Below are 18,788 nucleotides of genomic sequence, written 5' to 3'. Positions count from 1 at the left end.
AGGGTAATAAATAGATGATGCTGGCACTCTCTCACCAAAGATACTATTCAAATAGAGACAGGAACAAGAATGCCTTTGCTCTGGCTCACAAAATCAAGGCGCCTTAATATACAGCCCCAGACGTCTACCAATTGGCCAGGCTTTAAACCAACAAGAAGGCCTTCCAATGTTCACATCTGTGTAGTAGCTGGATCATACTTTTTGGTTGAGCTGTGTGAAATGGTTACTATTTGACCATCTTGGACATATAAAAATGGCAATTTAAGATGTTTCAATCCAAGAGATTTGGGAAAGAATTTGGGAGTGCTCTGTTTCCTTTTTCCCTCTCCAATTCCCAAGCAACATTCATCTGGGTTCTAGCAAGGACCCAGGATGCACAACTTCTGCAGGTCACTTTTGCCAGTACAGGGAAATAATGTAGCCAAGCATGATTCTGGAACATTTCGTACATACGTGTCCTAGGTAATACCTAAAAGTCAGTAAGTAATATCCCAGGGAGATGTACACCGAGTCAGTTTACTTCACCCCTCACAGTCCTTTCTTTCAAGAGGTAAGAGACAGCTTTTAAGCTCTCCACAGGACTCCTACAGTCCACCTGTCCCCAGGCTCTTTAATGGGTTCTGAGACTGCATCCCAATCTTATACCCTCCTGGGAATATTTCTACTTGGTACTCTCTGATGGCAAAATTATTTCATTTTGGAGGAAAAAAATACACAAGCGTAGATATCTATAGATATATAGATGTACATTGTATATAACATACAATATTCAATTATCTTATATACAACATACACTATATATGCATTTTTACATTATATACTATACGTATAATACGTCACCTAGCAATGATCAGTTTTATTGCTTCCTTATAATGTTAGAGTACTTATTTCTCAGCACAAGATGTGCACATATTAATTTTCTGCTAATATCATACCATTTCTACTGTAATGTTCAAGAGGTATCTCCACCCCTTACTCTGTCCCACTTTCTCCACTGATGATATGTGTACATGAATTAGTTTGGGGGTCTGAAGTCCAAAGCATTTCTCCTGAATATAAACTGGAGCTTCAAAAACGAGAGCAGCCCAAGAAGGTTGGGCCAAGGGCTGAGAATTTTGTATCACAACTGAAAACTTTGTGCCAGGCACTGGGCTAAATGCAATGGTAGTATGGGGATACAAAGTAGATGAACACTCAGTCTCCACTTAAACAGATACAATTCTTATAGAGGAATAAAATTACAACACCAAGTGGAGCAAACACAGCACAGAACCAAGTCAACAGATGTTGTCTTAGTCCATTTTGCGTTGCTATAAAGGAATAGCTAAGGCTGGGTAGTTAATAAACAACAGAGGTTTATTTTGGCTCAAAGTTCTGCTGGCTTTACAAGATAGATGGCACTGGCATCTGCTTGGATTTCCTCAAGGGCTTTTGTGCTCCATTAAAATATGTTTGAGAAGGTCAAAGAGGAAGCAGACACGTGCAAAGAGGTGTCCTGGCTTTCTAGCAACCCACTCTTGCAGGAACTAATCAATTCCCCTGAGAAACAATCTAGTCTCATGAGAATGGCACCAAGCTATTTATGAGGGAATCCATACCTATAACCCAGACATCTCCTACTAGGCCCCACCTCCAATATCACCATGCTAACCATCAAATGTCAACATGAGATTTGATGGGGACAAACAAACCATGTCCAAACCACAGCAAATATGGATTCAAATTATCCGAGGGCCATGGCTTACGAGCAGCGTTATTAGGGCAATTTGCTTAACTTACTCTATTTCCTCCCTTGAGTATCAGTTAACAATAATTCCAATTTTACTTGGCATTTAATAAGATAATTACTGAAAATTTTATGTCAGGTAGAGTGAGACTGGCAAACTTAAAACACTATAAATGCAAGCCCTTATTTTTAGTGAGCATCCACTGCATGCATATACTACCCCACTTCATCCTCAGCAATCTCAATCTTTTAATGTATTACTACTTTCTTCCTTTTAGATAGATAAGTTGGGCAAAAATAAGTTAAATACTTTTACCACTAACAGAAGACTCTTACTGCAGGACAATAATGAAGTCCCAAACTGAAGGCAAATTTCTCCAAAGTCACCAGCAATTTTTCACTTCTCATTGCCAATATCTTCTCACTTTGTCAGTTTTCACTTCCCAGACACTCCTTAAAGCAATTCAATCTGTTTTCTACTTCCACTATTCAGATAAAACTGGTTTGGTAAAAGTTCTCAATGCTGCCACGTTGTAAAGCTGAAGGGGGACTGTTCTGTTTTTATTCTACCTGACCCCTCAGCACCACTAAACCTAGCTGGCCATTCATTAGCTTTGCCATCTGGAATCAGTTTTCTCCCCTAGCTTTTGCTACAAGCACCCCTTTTCTCTCTTTTTCCTTCACTAGCCACTTGCTCTAGGGTCTTTGCTGCTGCTTCTGCTCCTTTAGAGCTCTAAATGCTGGCACTCTTCATGGCTCTGTTCCAGGCCAACATCTCTTAGTCAATCCTTCTGAAGATGTGCCTGGAATTTGTGACCCTCCTGAATCAGCCCCACCAGAAAGAAACAAGCTTCACGAGGGAAAGAACCTTTGTACATTAATTACTGAATTCCCAACACCTGAAAGAATCTCAGGCACACACCAGGTGCTCAACGAATATTTGCTGAAGGAATGTGAATTGCCTGAAGTGCTTGAGATGCTCCTGGGATGCCCTTCTGGACTTCTAAATTGGAATCACAGTGCATCTGAGAATCAAAATCTCTGGTCTTCTACCACACCAACTTTTATCCATGTTCTTTCCTTAATCTGATATCCTCTCCCACTTCCTCATTCTTTAATGTGCAGGGAAGCCTTTCCTGACCCTCACCTCCACCCAGATTTAGTCAAATCTTCCTCTCGTGCCCTTTCATGGAACCCTCTCCTTTGTGGTACTGAGGTCCCTTAAATTTTACACATATCTGTGTGACTACTGCCAGCCTGCCTCAGATCATATAGGCTTGCCCGCACCATCATACCTCCATTCCCTCAGTAAGTCTCCCTCACAGTGGGCCCTCAATAAATATCAGCGAATAAACTGTTAACAATACAGATTTTATATTAATGTTAATATGTCAAAATATATTAACAATAAATATATTTAAATTATATATTTATGATATAATGAATGATTAAGAGTTAAATGATAACACAAATTTCTCTCTCCAGCTCCGAGTTCTCTGAATTCTACATACATATCTCCATCTAGGGGCGTCACATCTCCAAATGGATGTCTGATGGGTTTCTCTATTTCAGCCTGTCCAAAACCCCAGCTTTTAAATTTTCCAATACAAACTTGTTTCTCTCTCAATATTTCACTCATGTTAGTAAATAGCATCGCCCACCCAGTTGTTCAAGCACGATCTTGAGAGTCACATTTGATTCCCCCTTTTCCTTCACCAGCCCCTTACCCATATCTAATTAACACTTAGTCCTGTTGCTTATACTTCTAAAATATATTTCAAATCCATCCCTTCTCCATCTCCACAGCTGCTGCCAAGCCCAATCTTCCATTAACAGTCAACTGGATGGTGGCTGCAAATCAAGTGGTCCTCTGTATCCATTCTTACTCGTCTACCACAGATTTTCTACACAGAGCTCAAAACATCAACCAAACCATCCCCATTAAAGCCCCATCCTAATTCAATGGCTTCTCACTGCAATGCAATGAAGTACACACACCTTAGTGAGGCTCTGCCTATCTATCCACAGCACCTCATGCCATTGCTCCCTTCACTCACTAGACTCCCAACTGTCTTTGGTACATACTATGCCCTCCGCCTGGAATGATTACCCCATGTGTCCCCACCCCTCACCCACCTCACACACCTGTTCCAGTCCTCAAATTACATGCTGCCTTCTCAGAGCAACCTTCTTAACGGTATCTAAAATAGATTTCGGCCAGGCGCGGTGGCTCATGCCTGAAATCCCACCACTTTGGGAGGCTGAGGCGGGTGGATCACGAAGTCAGGAGATTGAGACCATCCTGGCTAACACGGTGAAACCCCATCTCTACTAAAAATACAAAAAATTAGCCGGGCGCGGTGGCGGGCGCCTGTAGACCCAGCTACTTGGGAGGCTGAGGCAGGAGAATGGCGTGAACCCGGGAGGTGGAGCTTGCAGTGAGCCGAGATTGCGCCACTGCACTCCAGCCTGGGCAACAGAGCAAGACTCTGTCTCAAAAAAAAAAAAAAAAAAAAAGACTTCGCCTTTGGATATCTGTTATCACAGAAATATTTCTGTTCTTTACACAGCATTTGCCACAACTTGGAATTACTGATTTACTACTGTTTATTATCTTGTTTCTAGATGGAAACTTCTATGTCAGTCTTGTTCATCATTTCATCCCTAGCACCTAAAATGGAGCTCAGCATAGATTATCAACAAATGGTTGTTGCATGAATGGATACACTGGAGAAAAACAGATTAATACAATTCCAACAGGTCAGTGGTCGCCAAAGCCTGAGAGTGAAAAGAGGGGTTGACTATAAAAAGGCAGAATGAGGAGATTTGGTGGTGGTGGGGGGTGGTATATATAGAATTCTTCTGTATCACAATTGTGGTGTTGGCTACACAACTTCATGTATTTGTCAAAACTGATAGAACCATACCCTGCAGAAGGTCAGTTTTACTCTATGTAATTTAAAAAATAAACTAATAAAATTATGATTCCAAAACCCATGTCAACCCAGAACAAATCTAAGGTTTGGAGTGTTTTGGTTTTTTTTTTTTTTTTTTTTGGTGGTGGTGGTGGTGGGTTCAGTTAACTTCCTATGTTCATGATCAAAAGTACTGACTCAAACCACACTTCCCTATTTTTCATTTATCAATATAAAGAAAGGAAACCGGAAACAAAATAAAGGTGTGAAAGATAAATAATACAAGAAAAAACACAGTAGTAAAATAATATTTAAACTAATCATGTGATAAAATGTCAGCATTTATTCCTGACATTTGGCTCTGTTTGTATTGGATCACCCCAGCAGGTCAGTGGCTGTGGGTTGATTTCATAATAGTGCCTCCCACATGTACGCCCACGGCTGACCTCTGCTTTGTGCAGTTGATAATGACTAAACTTCACATATTATGCTGGTAAAATCTACTCCTTGCCTAGAGGGCTGTTACACACAGGGAATTACAGTTTCACAGCTGAACAATGTTTCTCAAATTCTAGGATGATCTACTTTCATTAGAACAAAGTTATATGGGCTGATAAATTGCTGTCTTTTGCCAAAGTGTTACTCATCACTGTACATTCACCCAACAGATGCCACTGAGAAACCCCATCCTATCGGGGGAAAGAAGGATGCAGAAATATGTATAGATTGTTTAGACACAAGTTGCATTCTTTAAAGTAAGCACATGACATACGAATTTCATCTTACAACCTTCCCCCACCCCCACTACTGACTTTCATCCGTTAGAATGTGTTGATGGATATACCATTTCAAAACGAAATATTTGGATATCTGACTCTGATTTGGGGAAAGGGAAATGGTGAGCTAATTTCCTCTTTTATCAAGCTGAATCACTAAGTTCACTCTGTTGCCATGCACGCATAAGTAATGCCATAGCAACCTCTCAGTTTGCTCTTAAACACACAACAGCAGAACTATGTGAATAGGTACATTTTTTAATCCTTAGATTTTCTTAGCAGCTTAAATTTTATAAGACATTATGGTATGGGATTATTTAGTTCACCTTTGGTAGTCTTATTGCTGACTGACACATATATCATCAATACCAACACAACAGAAAGGCTTAGTTCTTGGAAATTTTTCCAGTAACTTTCCTTTATTCTCAATCTCTAGCTCACAATTAAAAATTTGCACATTGGACACTATAGTCTGGATCCTCTTCAGGATTTTCTTTATAAGGATCCTAACTTTAAATGGGACTGAATATATAATTTGAAATTCATGAAATATAGAAATACATGGACCTCTCATATAGCTATTTAAGTAAATTCAATGAAAGTGTAATTATCACTTGGTATGTACTAGGAATTATGTCAGGTACTAGAAAGAAAGAAAATCTTTACTATCAAGGGATTCAGATGAACTCCTGTAGAAAATAAGGGACGGGTATTCTTGAATTCTGCCACTTTGGGGTTTAGATTTTTATGCCTACAAAATATACTGTAACATCTAACTTTAGACTAGTTTAAGAATATGAACAGACATTTCTCAAAAGAAGACATTCATACAGCCAACAGACACATGAAAAAATGCTCATCATCACTCGCCATCAGAGAAATGCAAATCAAAACCACAATGAGATACCATCTCACACCAGTTAGAATGGCAATCATTAAAAAGTCAGGAAACAACAGATGCTGGAGAGGATGTGAGAAATAGAACACTTTTACACTGTTGGTGGGACTGTAAACTAGTTCAACCATTGTGGAAAACAGTGTGGCGATTCCTCAAGGATCTAGAACTAGAAATACCATTTGACCCAGCCATCCCATTACTGGGGATATACCCAAAGGATTATAAATCATGCTCCTATAAAGACACATGCACACGTATGTTTATTGCGGCACTATTCACAATAGCAAAGACTTGGAATCAACCCAAATGTCCATCAGTGACAGACTGGATTAAGAAAATGTGGCACATATACACCATGGAATACTATGCAGCCATAAAAAAGGATGAGTTCGTGTCCTTTGTAGGGACATGGATGCAGCTGGAAACCATCTTTCTCAGCAAACTATTGCAAGAACAGAAAACCAAATACCGCGTGTTCTCACTCATAGGTGGGAACTGAATAATGAGGATACTTGGACACAGGAAGGGGAACATCACACACCAGGTCCTATTGTGGGAAGTGGGTAGGGGAGAGGGATAGCATTAGGAGATATACCTAATGTAAATGATGAGTTAATGGGTGCAGCACATCAACATGGCACATGTATACCTAGGTAACCTGCACATTGTGCACATGTACCCTAGAACTTAAAGTATAATAATAATAAAAAAAAGTCCACCTAAATTGAGAAAGTGTGGATTTTTAAACATTTTTATTACCCTCATGCATTTCTTCACAAATGTATACACTTCTTTCTACTGAATGACAACAAAATGAGAGCACTAGTACTATGGAAATGCCTTTTACAAAATGCCATGTCACTGCTGTCTGTCAAGTGTCTTTGGCTGATAGACTGGATGAATCATTGACTTGTTCTTGAAATACCTGAAATGGGTTTCAGATTCCATACATGAATCTAACATTCTTTAGCCACCTCTGCCAAATATTTTAATTACTTAAGGAATTAAGGTTTTATTATTTTATAGACAGGCAATACACTTCAATAAAATTTTAGATATCCCATCCACCCTTCCATGAGCGTATGTTAATGTATCCAAAGCTAAGGGAATTTGGATCAAGTCATTTTTTTCACTTAAGCACTTACGTATAATTTGAAGGATACACATCAGGAAACAGAAAATACCAACTTTCTCACTGACCAGATGTGTTCAAAAATATCTCAGCAAACTGGCATCCCTTCATTTCCGATCAGGTAGAGAGCTGTGCATTCTTAAGACTACTAGGCTTGTTCTTAAGCAAAGCTTGCTGTTGCTCACCCTTGCTGCTTTTAGAAGTGGGAGCAAAAGGTTTGATTCTATAGGGTTGTCCTGATTGTAACTGTAGAACTAGGAAGCCCTCTGTACTTCTTGATGAATCATATTTTAAGTTATTTGTATGCTATGATAAAATGATTTTTTAATTTTTTAGGAGTATTAACTTGAGGCTTTAATAGATGGTCCCCAGGGTTAATATTCATTTGAAATGCTAATATAGAGAAATTATTTACATTATTGATTGTCAAAGTATAGTCCCTAGGCGAGAAATGTCAATCTTAGCTGGAAACTTATTCGAAATGCAACTGTTTGAACCCCACTCCGGACCTACTGACCAGGAACTGTGGAGATAAGGCCAGCAATCAGTATTTTAACAAGCCCTCTAGGTGACTTCAATGTACTCTCAAGTTTGAAATCCACTGCTTTATATAATACACATTGCTCATTTGGGATAATACATACAGAACAATTTATGTTGAGAAATAGCTATTTTCTTCTTTTTGATGGTGTGTTGTTTTTTGTGTTTGCTTGCTTGTTTTGTATTCTGATAGAAGTAATTGAAAATGTTTAATATAAGGATTTTTGCTTATCCCAGTATGGTTATGACACAAGATCACTTGGTTCCTGATAAACTAAAAAGTCATTGTAAACATTGTGGTTTTGAAGAACAACCTACTTAAAATATATTTTATTAGCAGCAATAATAACAAGATGACTAATTTGAATAATCTAGCAACTTGAGACTGAGGAAACAATATGGCTTAGAGTCAGAGGGACTTTAGTCTAGCTTAAATCAGGGTTAGTCAACATAAGCATTATTGACCTTTGGGCCAAATAATTCTATGTTGGAGGGGTGCTATAGGATATTTGGCAGCATCCCTGGTCTCTACCCACTAGATGCCAGGGGATGCCCCTTCTCATTTGTGATAATAAAAAAGTCTCATTGTCAGATATCCCCTTGTAGGGGCAAACAGTCCCTAGTTGAGAACCACTGGTCCACTGGGGTTCTCAACCTCAGCAGTACAGTAGAATCAATTAAGAATACTGATGCCCAGGCAGGTGCAGTGGCTCACGCCTGTAATCATAACACTTCGGGAGGCCGAGGTGGGTAGATCACCTCAGGTCAGGAGTTCAAGACCAGCCTGACCAACATGGTGAAACCCCATCTCTACTAGGAAAATACAAAAATTAGCCAGGCATGGTGGTGGCAGGTGCCTGTAATCCCAGCTTCTCGGGAGGCTGATGCAGGAAAGCCACTTGAACCTGGAAGGCGGCGATTGCAGTGAGCCGAAATTGCACCACTGCACTCCAGCCTGGGCATCAAGAGGGAAACTCTATCTCAAAAAAAAAAAAAAAAAAAATACTGATGCTCAGACTGGTTGGATTGAACCAGTACATTTTCAAAGCTCAGTAGGTGGTACAAAGGTCCAGCCAAGACTGCCAAATACTGTACGGACATCCCAGTGTATCCATACCCTTACCTGGGAGAGAGCTGTAATACCATCTGTTCTAACTATCACACAAGATCAGGTGAGAGAGCATTTATGAAAGCATTTACACCACACAGCAATAAGTATGTTAAAGGCAGCAGAGAAAAATAATGTACTTTTCAAAGTTGTCATTGAAATTGAAAAATGTATCCAGCTCTCTATTATGAATTAGGATGGTTTATATTTACTGTCTCTTAGATTCACACCCCATTCCCAATAGGAAAGAGATGTGATGCATTCTCTAAGTCTCTCTTGGGAGTAGATTCATGATATTATTCAGTCTTCGATGGGCAGAAAACCATACAAATTGGATCAAATTGTTCATACTATGCACCAGTGATGCTCTGAATATATAATATAAAATCAATATTCTTTCTATTCTTTTGCCTCTCAATAACCAATTTTGATAAGTGGAAAAGAATTCAGATTCCTCTGACAATAGCTTCTTTAGAAAGAATGGGGAAAAATCTTGGGTTACAATTGTGTCAATCAAAGGGATTCTTTATTTTAAAAAAGATAAAAATATCCAAAGCAAATAATAATAAATGTTAACAGTTACTAAATCTGAGTAACAAATACATAGATATTTGTTTTCGTTTTTCTGTTTTTCTTCCAAGTATCTGACTAAAACTCAGAGGATGTTAAAATCAGTTTGAACAAAGCACCAGTGAATACTTCAAAGGAAAATAAAGAAAAAAGCACGTTTTTGTTGATGCCAGGTGACTATGGAGACCCCATGGGGATGGGGAGGCCAGCTGGGGGCCAAGGGGCTACATCTGACAGTGTCTACTTCAGTTTATATTGCCAGCTTATGCAGGGAGGGCACATTAGCCTTTGATATTCAAGAGCAGTTCTAACTGAGCAGTTCAGCTAGGGTGTAAGGAAATCTTAGTAGTTGATTTTTTTTTCATATGTTCTAACAGCTTTTAAAACAAGGAAATTATTATCAATATCTGCTTCTACCCTCCTTAATGAGTTGCAAAAGTGTGTAACCCCTGCCTTTCTCGCTAATAGAACCAATATGGTAGCAATGGGGACATTTTACACAAAGGGCAGAGTGAAAAGATGGCCTTTCAGGTACATTTTTTTTTTTTTAAGAGATGAGGGTCTCTCTATGCTGCCCAGGCTGGATGCAAACTCCTGGGGCACAAGTGATCCTTCCACCTCAGCCTCTCAAGTAGCTGGGATTATAGGCGTGCACCATCATGCTCAGTTTAGGCATATATTATAAAAGAAACAATTTGCCTGAAGCACTACACTCCCCTGTAGACTGTGGACAGATAAGTAAGCAAAACAATTTTTCTCCTAGAGTAGGAGCTGGCAAACTACAGCCCCTGGGACAAATCCAGTCCACTGTCTGTTTCTGTAAATACTGTATTAATTTAACACAGCCCAGTCCATTCGTTTGCATATTATCTATTACTTCTTTCAGCTACAACATCAGAGTTGAGTAGTTGTGACAAAATCTGTATAGCCTCAAAAGCCTGAAATACTTACTATCTGTCCTATTACAGAAAAGTTCCCTAACTCCCATCCTAGAGTATTAACATAAATTTGTTCCATAGAGCCACTGTAATCCCAGCACTTTGGGAGGCCGAGAGGGGAGGATGGCTGGAGCCCAGGAGTTCGAGACCAGCCTGGGCAACACGGCAAAACCCCATCTCTACAAAAATTAGCCAGGCATGGTGGTGGGTGCCCATAGTGCCAGCTACTGGGGAGGCCGAGATGGGAGGATCACTTGAACCCAGGAGGTGGAGGTTGCAGTGAGCTGAGATCATGCCACTGCACTGTAGCTTGGGAGACACAGTGAGACCCTGTCTCAGAGAGAAAGCGAGAGAGAGAGAGAGACAGAGAGAGAGAGAGAGAGAGAGAGAGAGAGAGAGAGAGAAACAGACTTAATAACAAGTGAGTGGATAAAATAAAATATAATATTTCTCAATGACTTTTATAGTCATGCAGTAGTATACATTTATACTACATTTTTGCTTTAATACAGAAAAAACAATTATAAAGACCCAAATATTGTCACCTTTTCTCTTAAAAAACAAAACAAAACAAAACAAAACAAAAAACTAGTGTGGTCTACAAAGGAAACCTAAAAGAGGATGTGTTGATAATTAATAAATTAACACATTGTTAAAATATCACTGTTTGATAGTTTCTCAACCTAGCCATTTCCTAGAGTAAGACTATTTTATTTATATACCTACTTGCAGTTGAATAACTGTAATACAGGTAAAAATACTAATGAAAATTCATAGGCAAAAATATTTCCCTTTTTATAGAAAAATAGACGTCACAGTTGTATGCTAGAGAGAAATAGAAAAATAATCTTTTCTTTCAGTCTTTACAAAATAATTACCTCTATAGGGAGTAAAGATGATATTTGTGTTTTGACATAAGTAAAAGCTTATTTTTAGTTCATTTCATATGCCTGGACTTTCCAATGTTTGGGGGAAATTTAAGAAATGGAGACGTTTTTGTAGCTACATAAGACTTTACTGACATTCTTTCTTTTGTTTCTCCTCAAAAGGATTCCCAAATAGGAAAAGAGTATGTAATAAAACAGAGAGTGCAGAGCTATGGTTGTCAAGGCAACTGTAATCATCTTGCCCTTGAACTGTGATAGAGCATCCACTGCAGTTCAATCTAACCTCATGTTTCCTCAGAATGCTTATATATGTTCGAAGTCCTTATTATATAGCAATATCATTCCAATCAATCAGGTGATAACAGGAATGTAGAACGGGAACCAAAATGTCCATGGCATTCCCATTATGGAAGGTAGATGGGAAAACAACAGTTGCTAGCATACAGAACAGCTAAGAGAACATGTTCTTCCACTCCACGCCATTCAACATGCATTTGGGACACTATGCTGGCTACTACCATTAATAGAAACATGAGTCCAGCCCATAGATCAAGTAGTAAATACAGATTAAATGAGCTGCAATCCTGTGATAGATCCCCATAGCCCTAGAGAACTATGACAAACTACAGAATGGCTGGTATACACACAAATTGCCACTTTGTGGAAAAAATAGTGACTATTTGTGACCATCAGTTTGTCTTCATAGTGAAGAGAAGAAAACTTTCCCCACACAATTTGGAAGAAACTGTTACTACTTATTTGTATCTCATCTGATGCTCCCTTCAGGGCTACAGAGGATTGTGTTTTCTCTAGGAGATAGTCAATGTCTTAGAGGCTGGGCAGCCAGAGTTTGCCTCACTGAACGCTAAATGATCTTTGCTTTATTTTCCAACGCAGACACTTCTCAATTCTGAAAGTCTATTAAGATAGCTGGATATTTCAAAGTCCACATGCATTTTCCCATAGAAATAATGATACAGTGGTTTTGGTTCATAGGTCAGCTCAAGTAGTCTCATTTAACCTATGACATATTTGAAGTACAGAGCCGGAAGTACAAATGTAAATGGGAACCCCACTCTCACCCTTCTGAGACTCTGGAAAACAGAAAAGAGTCCCCATTATGGGATAGGGGAAGGAGCACTGGGTTGGGATCAGAAGTCTTTGTCTGTATCAGTTCCTTCTCCGTGCCTCCAGGCCAGAGACCATCTCCTCTGAAGTCAGTGCTGAGGCCCCTGGATCCAGCTCAATCACATGGCTCACCATGGGAACTCAGCACATCATTAACTGGAAATAAAATAATAATCACCTTGCCATATGATCTGAGGTCGTCATTTGATCATTCAAACATTGATTTTTCTGTTTTGTTTTGTTTTGTTTGAGACATGGTCTCGCTCTGTTACCCAGGCTGGAGTGCAGCAATGTGATCTTGCTTCACTGCAGCCTTGACCTCCTGGGCTTAAGCAATTCTCCCGCCTCAGCCTCCAAAATTGCTAGGACTACAGGTGGGCACCCCATCCTGCTAATTTAAAAAAGATTTTTTTTTTTTTTTTTTTTTTTAAGAGACAGGGTCTCACTATGTTGCCCAGGCTGGTCTCAAACTCCTGGGCTCAAGCAACTCTCCTGCCCCAGCCTCCCAAAATTTCAATATTTCTGAAATTCAGGATCCTCCCGTATAAATTAGATGTTTGGGAAAAACTGGCCAAGCACTAAACTTCTCTTACTCTCAAATTGTACTGTCCTTAGATCTGTAGAGAGCTTCTGTTATTCCGTTTTTTGTTTTTTTTGTTTTTTTTTTTTTTGTTGTTGTTGTTTTTTGTATAATAGTGATAACAATGGGTTCCATAAAGGGTGTATGGGAGGATAGCATAAGGATAGAGACAGAGTTAGGATAAGCATTTTACTATTGGTGGGGAATTGAAGACTTATGTTTTTGGAAAGGAATTTGCTGAAAAAAATAGATACTGGCGTTTTTTGCTGCATTGACAATGTGATAAGAAGCACTCCCCAATTTCCCCTCTCAGTGAAGTTTATTTTTAAGTAACTCCTATCCCATCTTCCTGGTGTCTCATTCCACTCATTAAACAAACTTCTCTGTTTTTTGTTTTTAGTGTATCTATTACCATCTCACTTACCTTATTGTTTGCTGTGTATGTATTGGCCATCCCTTGGCCCTCTAGAAAGAAAGTACCATCAGGGCAGGGGTTTGTGTCTGTTTTGTCCAGAACTGTATCTCCAAAGCCTAGAATAGCATCTGCACATAGTAGGCATTCAAAACATACTTAGTGAATAGATAAATGAATGAATCACCGAATGACAGCAGAAAAAAGTATACTCTTCTTCAGATCTAAATAAAATAGACATTTCAAAGCATATGTTGAGGTATCCACTGAAGACAAATTTTGGAGTATTATGAAATCCAGTAGCAGGGAGATTACTTTTTGTCAGAAAAACTAAGGTGAGGAGACTCAATACCTCAGACTACTATCCAAAAGATTGAGTATCAGGGTGATTGCTTAGAGATGTTCTTGATATATTAGAAGTAAACATGTATAAAGAAGGAATGCTTCTTGTATTTCTACTTAGACCTAGGAAATGTCTGGTATAATGGAAAACACCCTGAGGCAGAAGCCACCAGGCATCCACAATCAGTGGATTCTTGCTCTGCCTCTTAGTACCTGTTGATTTTGAACAGCTAGAGGACTTCCCAAACTTCAGATTTCTCACTTGTAAAACTGGAATATGGCCCCCTGCTTTACAAGGTGGTTGTGAGGGTAAAATAAAACGTAAGGAAATCCAGAAAAAGAAGACCTTCAGTAAATGATGGCCACTCCTACTATTGCCATCACCAACAGTAGCCTTGCTCAAGTCACTGAATCCCTCTGGGCTCCGGTTCCCTTTTCTACAAAATGAACACATTGGATGAGAAGGATTTCAAATGGACCTGCCACTCCAAAAATCCTGTATGCTCAGTTTCACTCCCTCAAATATGTAACTATGGGGCTGGGTGAAAAAAACAAGATCTTTCAAAGAGAACCTAGACTTAGCTATAGAGGTTTATTAAATATGGTAAATTATCTGTGTTATCATTCTACATTCATAACCCTAAAATATAATTTTCCCTTAAAAATATTCTGGAAAAAAAGTTTCCCATGTCTTGGCAAACCAAACTCCAGAGAGTTTTCCAGTGTTTAGAAGGGCTGAAGGGCCGCAGTATTTTAAAGATGAATATAATTTGGTGCTGAAATCTTCCTTTTGTGTTTATGACTATGTCCCAAAATAGAATCCTAGAAGAGAGAAGTGTGACTTAGAAATATCAAGAGACTGCCTAAGAATCCAGCAGGGCTTCATATACATTTTAGTTGATTTACACTTTAAAAATGTTATTCATTTACATGTTTCCATATTTCTACTGTCCCAAATAGGATGAATTTGACAATTAGTGAATCATGAAAAAAGAAAAAAAATCAACTTAATAAACAAGTTATTTTCCCTTTGGGTCATATGTATCCCATAAGATAACTTTAAAGCAGTATTTATATCACAGAGACATTTGCTTGGGATTAGCAGAAAATAATTTTCAGGTTGTCGGTCAGTCTTTAAAAATCTTTTTAAAGAAATTATGTATTCAAAGAGCTCCCAGGGGGGAAATATCTGTTAATTATAATACTTCTGGCCAACAAAAAAAACCTAAATGGTCTGCAATACTTCTAAGTTATTAGTGAAAAAGACCTCCCTTTAGTACAACACAATTTTTAATTCCTTGAAGTATGTCTTGGTGCAACAAACCCCCCTCCTTTAGGTCATATTCAAATTACACACACACACACACAGACACAATGCACCACCCACTTCTCCCATTTCCTCCTATAACCAGAAAATGGAATGTTTTGCTACAATCATGCACACCCATTTTATTTGCATAAAAATGATGGCTTTAAACCGGTAAAGAAGCAGGAGATCATAATCAGAACTGAAATTAGTCAAAATGAAGTAAAATCTTTTAAAAATAAAAATGAACCTTACATTCTAATATATTTATGCTTGCATCAAGAGCTACTACATTAAAATAAACATTCATATCATATAACTAAATACAGGTGCCCTAGAAACACCCAACTTACAAAGATCCTGTACATGAGAACAGTCGACCTAAGTGAGCCAGGCCAGGAACAGGGTAGGCTCTCCCCAGACTTGAAGGCTAGAGAAGGATTCCTCTAGGATTCCCCTTGGTCTCGTCCTGCTGGATAGTGGCGTTGGAAGTGATTAGAGTAGAAAGGGGAAGTGAGAAGCCATGGGCCTTGTGCCGCCACAGTACTGTCTTCCCACCATTCTCAACGAGGACTCCATTTCTCATAAATGTTACAAAGAGTGCCTTGGTTCCCAGGCCGGTCCATCAGAAGTCTGCTGGACCCAGAGTGCAGCTGGAACTGTGCTATTAATACTAGGCTGACTTCCCACTTGGAAGTCAAATCCAGCCCTGACAGTGCTGTCAGCTCTGTTATGGTTAAATGGATTTGTGGGCGGTCCTGGGAGCCTGCCAGTGAGAAGAACATCCTTTCTGTGGGAAAATTCCTACCGAGGCCCAAACAGCTCACTGTCAAACAGGGTTGCAGACCACAAGTTGTGAGAGCCTTAGGCATTGACCAATCACTTCTCACCTTTCCCTTCTGGAAATACTCGAGTGATCATTAGAGTTAACTCTTGCACAGAGAAACATAAGGCAAGTCCAACACTCAGCACGTGATCTGTTCCATGGCAAGTAATGGGTATATTTTACAGTTGTCATTAATAAAATGACTATAAAATAAATTATACCTCGGTAACACCATGTTCTAATCAACTGAGAGACATTATCACATAATAGTCCTCCTGAATAACTGGAACTTATGTGTAGAAAGGATACTGTTCTCATCAACAGCAAAGAGTTAGTTTGGTACAAGTTGATGAAATACAAGATCAAATAGTTTACACACACAACACACACACAAGGACAGCTAACAATGCAACAGAGATGGGGAGTTATTATAGTAGCAGATTGTAATCTGCTAGGAGATGAAGGATATTCACTGCCTGGGAGCCTTAAGTACACACTGTTAATGGTCCAAATAAGGCAATGGTCATGTTGAAGCAGGTACCTTTGGTATATCTTTAGTTTATTTATCAGTAAGAAGTAGGGTCTCCCTTATCTACTTAAAGACAGCACAAAAACCCCTGGAGACCAAATTAGGGCATGAAAAAGCACAGGGTCTCCCAAATCTGAGGCCTTCTTAAGTCAGTTGATCAAAGTTCTTAACCAAAGGACAAGGGAACAGACAAAGGGCCAACTTCAGTGTAGTGACTTGTCCTCCATGTAGGGCGTCAGAAGAGAGATTCTAGCACATCTGAATAATTCTCAATTGTCCAGTACTGAGTCACTAATGATAAGTCAGCTTTGGTGTTGTATCTTTCTTACTTAATCATCCCCAAGGATAAAATATTCCAGTACCCATGGGGAATCTGAAATGAGGTAAGAGCAGATTTAGGTAGGTTTCTTAAATGCCTGATAATGATATTTTAGTTGGCATATAATATATGGATGCATACACATGTGTAGACTATATATTATGCCTATATAGTATGTTCACCCAGAGTGATGTATATATACTATATATAGGTATATATACTACATATATATATGCATATGCACATATATATAATCTTTCTTTTTTTATACAATAGATGCCAACTGACCTGTGGAAATGCCTTCAAATTATATTATTCAGTTCAAGCATACTTAGTACCATATCCATCTGTGGGTAGCCAATTAGAAATCCATGCCTCATTAACATGTTTCCAGACTGAAGGTAAATTGTAAGCATGCACATCTGTGTTGGTTGTGAAAAACATCATCCTTTGCACTACTGAAGAAATCTTAACGCCAATCTACCCTCCAGAGAAGCCTCAGATCCTTGGAAAATTTTCAGTTTGATCAACACACAGAGGTAAGCCCCAGCAAAAGTTCTTTAACGGGTATTTGGAAAAAAGGCAACAAAGAATTTCCCTCTCTAAGTTAGGCTCACTAGTGTGGTGCTGTGGAGACAGAAGGGGATATTAATTCCACATAGTGCTCTCTCCAAGACAAAAGCATTTTAAAATAAAAACAGCAAAAAAAAAAAAAAAAAAAGTTCTAATTTCAAGTCACCCTGAGAACTAAACTTCTTCCTTTTAGGAAACTTACTGAACTTGGCCAGTGCTTAGTATTTGCTAGGGTGTCCTTATTTAATCAGAAACAACCTGTCTCATGCAACAGTATTGCTTACACTGTGTGTGTGTGTGTGTGTGTGTGTGTGTGTGTGTGTGTGTGTGTATGCATGGTAGTATGTCAATCTGAGCCAACTTGTCCCAAGGGCCACACCTATTTCTTGATAGTTAAACATACCCGGTTTAGGATAAGGAATTTGAAATTGGAAATGTGGCAAGTAGCCCAAATGAATTTTTGTCTGATCTCTCACTTCTATTTTAGTTCTCTCTTCCCTAATTGTTCTGCCTCCTCTCTGTACTTTCTGATCGTTTTCCTTGACCTCATCATTGGAAAGGGTGTACCCATAGAGTGGGTGAAGCCATATTCTAGAAAAGTCACTGCCTAGGATTTTTTTTTTTTTTTTTTTTTTTTTGAGGCGGAGTCTCGCTCTGTCGCCTGGACTGGAGTGCAGTGGCCGGATCTCAGCTCACTGCAAGCTCCGTCTCCCAGGTTTACGCCATTCTCCTGCCTCAGCCTCCCGAGTAGCTGGGACTACAGGCGCCCGCCACCTCGCCCGGCTAGTTTTTGTATTTTTAGTAGAGACGGAGTTTCACCGTGTTAGCCAGGATGGTCTCGATCTCCTGACCTCGTGATCCGCCCGTCTCGGCCTCCCAAAGTGCTGGGATTACAGGCTTGAGCCACCGCGCCCGGCCACTGCCTAGGATTTTTAACGAGCCAACAATCATTTGTGACTGCATCAGGCAAATTTTTCATGCAAAGAAATGCTTAGAAAGCCTGAAAAGACAGATAATTTGATTATCTCCAAGCTACCAAAACAGGCTGGATTTTTGGTGCCTGCTGGCTATCAGATGGTTATCTATGTAGAATAATTTGCTCTTTCATACAATCTGGTAGTGACATGGTAGTACAGCAGTTAACTTTTACCACTTGTCACTTCTTCAGTGTTTCCATTATCTACCAAAGAGAACCTGACAGTTGTGAACGTCTAAACTGGTTAGGGTCAGTGAGCAACACCTAGCCTACAAGTCTGTTGCAATGATTACATGAGATAAAAAGT

At 39.3% G+C, this 18,788-nt stretch overlaps 1 protein-coding gene across 1 annotated transcript in view; it reads right to left on the bottom strand.

Annotated features, from left to right (window-relative positions):
• ARHGAP6 (Rho GTPase activating protein 6) overlaps window positions 1–18,788 on the bottom strand; it is a 531,128-nt gene that overhangs the window by 204,788 nt on the left and 307,552 nt on the right. The gene's annotated exons all lie outside the window — the stretch shown is intronic.

This window comes from Trachypithecus francoisi, unplaced genomic scaffold, assembly GCF_009764315.1.
Source record: "Trachypithecus francoisi isolate TF-2019V2 unplaced genomic scaffold, Tfra_2.0 Lachesis_group6, whole genome shotgun sequence".
In the NCBI taxonomy this organism is placed as follows: domain Eukaryota; kingdom Metazoa; phylum Chordata; class Mammalia; order Primates; family Cercopithecidae; genus Trachypithecus; species Trachypithecus francoisi.
The sequence above is the reverse complement of the archived record's forward strand: the minus strand, read 5'-3'. Positions and strand labels throughout refer to the sequence as shown.